Here is a 3,059-nt window from a genome sequence, read left to right on the forward strand (position 1 = left end):
TGGAGGGATGGGTGGATGGATGGATGATGGATGGATGGATGGGTGGGTGGGTGGATGGATAGATGGATGGATGGATGGATGGGTGGATGGATGGATGATGCAGGGATGGAGGGATGGGTGCGTGGGTGAGTGGGTGAATGGATGGGTGGGGGGTGGATGGGGCAGATGGATGAATTTGAAGCATAGAGCAGAAGAGATGGGTGCAGCCTGCACCGCATGTTCCATTGGCTGACTGGACATGGCAGAGGGAGATGACATGGCGGCGCCCTGGAGGGGGGATCCCAGGGCCTGTCCCAGGAGACAAGGGTGGAATTTGGAAAGAGGAGTGGGTTTAACCTTAGGCTCCTTTGGTCTCACGAGGGGTCCCCTGCACAGGTGTGTGATGAAATTTCCTGCTTGTGCCGCAGCACACCTCAGCCCTCAACGACCACGTCAGCCTGTGCTGACTTCAGCGGCTGACAGAATCTGAGTCCGCATGCGGCTGGTGACTACTCTGTTGGCTCTTTCTAGACTCTTCCAGAATGTTCCAGCCCAGCGTTGCCCAACAGAACTCTCTTCAGTGACGGGGATGTGCCACACACAGGCCCCTCAGGCACACACAAGGATCAAGCCCCCAGCTGGGATAGTACAATTGGGAAGCTGAAATTTTTATTTTTTTGAGTTTGAATCGTAAATAGCCACAGGCAAGAAACGGAGAGCAGCCAGGGAAACTATTCTTGCTATGCACACTTTGAAATACTTTTAAAGCTACATGTAGTGGAGACGATTTAAAAAGAAAAGGAAGACAAAGAGCCGGGCATGGTGGCTCATGTCTGTAATCCCAGCACTCAGGAGGCTGAGGCAGGTGGATCACTGCAAGTTCAAGGCCAGCCTGGGCTGTATATTGAGTTCAAGACCAATGAGAGAACCTGTATTTTAAAAACAAGGAATACCAAGATGAAGTCAAGTGTTGTGACACATTCCTGTCCTCACAGCACTGAGGGAGGCTGAGCCAGGAAGATCTCAAACTGGAGCCCAGCCAGGGCAACTTACTGATTTAGCAAAACCCTGTCTCAAAACAGTAACTAAAAAGGGCTGGAGGTGGTGCTCAGTGGTCCGGGGGGTCCTGGGTTCAACCCCTGGTACGTTCCCAACATGGCATGGGATATTCTTCTGCTAAACAATGCTTTATTGTTCATCTGAAATTCAAATGTAATGGGACGTTGTGTATTCTCTCTTCCTTCTCCATTTTTGCAGAGCTGGGGATTGAACCCAGGGCCTCCCAGATGATAGGCATGTGCTCACCGCTGAACTACACTCCCGGCCCTGTTTCTGTATTTTGAACCAGAATCTCACCTAGTTGCTCAGGCTGCTCTCGATCTTGGGATCCTCCTGCTTCAGCCTCCTGAGTAGCTCAGATGACAGGTGTGTGGCATCGCATGTGCTCAGACGTGATAAATTTTCATTTGCTAAGAGTGATATTTCTCTGGGAAGGGAGGCAGCAGAGAGAGGGACCCATTGGTTCTAAGTTCTAAGCCAGAGTGGGGTTCCTAAGTCACAGCGGGGGTTTCGGGGCACACACCAGGATTAATCTCACTGATGCTTATTGGTGCTGAGCGCCTCATTCTCCCAGCGCCTAGAGGCTTTGCCCTAGGACCTAAAGGCCCCGCCCAACCCAAAGTACCTGAAAGTCCGTGCTCTGTCGCCACCGTGTGGCCGGAGCTGCACATAACACCCTGCAGGGTCTTGCGTAGATTGATCTAGTTTTGAATTCACTATGTAGACCAGGGTGGCCTTGAACTCGCAGTGATCCTCCTGCCTCAGCCTCCCTAGTGCTGGGATTACAGGTCTGCGCCACCGCACACAGTTAAGTGCTTGTTGATTGAATGACTAACTGGCATGACAAAGAACCCAGGCTCGGCCAGGCATGATGGCACACGCCCGGAATCCCAGCACTCGGGAGGCTGAGGCAGGAGGATTGTTGTGAGTTTGAGAACAGCCTAAGCTACAAAGTGAGCTCAAGGCCAGCCTGGACTGCATAGCGAGACCCTGTCTTAAAAAGACAAAAAATAAGGGGCCGGGGATATAGCTTAGCGGCACAAGCACCTGCCTGGCAAGCACAAGGTCCTGAGTTTGATTCCCGGTACCGGAAAAAAATTTTTGGATAAAAAAAGACAAAAAAAAAAAAAAAAAAAGTAGAAGAAGAACCCAGGGCTCTTGGTTTTCCCAAGGCAGGCCACACTTCTCCCTTGCTGGGGGGTGGTGCAGTGGGACCTCACACCCTACCCCACCTGGTGACAAATCGGCCACCAACTCCAAGGGCAGAAAGGACCTCAGTTTCCAGGCTCTTCAAATTCACAGTGTTTGTCTCTGAAGTGGTGGGAGTGTTTGCCCATCCTGCAGCTGGGGACGCCAACGAGCCTCTGGAGATCTGGCTGTGGTTTTGCAGTCCTGTCTTACCACCACTCTGGGAAGCTGAGGCAGAAGGAACCCAACTGCAAACCCAGCCTGGGTGTGTAGTGAGACCCTGTCTCAAAATAAAAAATAAAAAGGGCTGGAGGTGTAGCTCAGTGTAAAGGCCCTGGGTTCAATCCCCAATAAATAAATACAAAAAAAAAAAAAAAAACCACCCCAAATCAAAAAGCCACTAAACTAGTCACCTGACAAGGAGTTGGGCAGGAGCCTTATCACCAGACTGTAAACACTGTGGGAACACATTTATTTTCCCCTTTTCACATAAAAGTTGAAAACCAAGGAAGTGGCTTAGTGGCACAATGCCTGCCTGGCAAGCGCTAGGTCCTGAGTGTGAGTCCTGGTACCACACACACACAAAATAAACAAATAGAAGTTGAGACACATCCCTAGAGAGAAGATGGAAGTCACCTATCTGCCTGCACTAGAGGAGAGGGCTGGGTTTTAAAAACCACTTTCAAACTGAGAGTGGTGGCGCGGGCCTGTAATCTCAACACCCTGGAGGCTGAGGCAGGAGGATCGTTGCAAGTTTGAGACCAGCCTGGGCTACAAAGTGAGCTCAAGGCCAGTCTGAACTGCATAGTGAGACCCTGTCTCAAAAAGAAAAA

The sequence above is a fragment of the Chinchilla lanigera genome, unplaced genomic scaffold (assembly GCF_000276665.1).
Source record: "Chinchilla lanigera isolate Chin_1 unplaced genomic scaffold, ChiLan1.0 scaffold00094, whole genome shotgun sequence".
Taxonomy (NCBI): domain Eukaryota; kingdom Metazoa; phylum Chordata; class Mammalia; order Rodentia; family Chinchillidae; genus Chinchilla; species Chinchilla lanigera.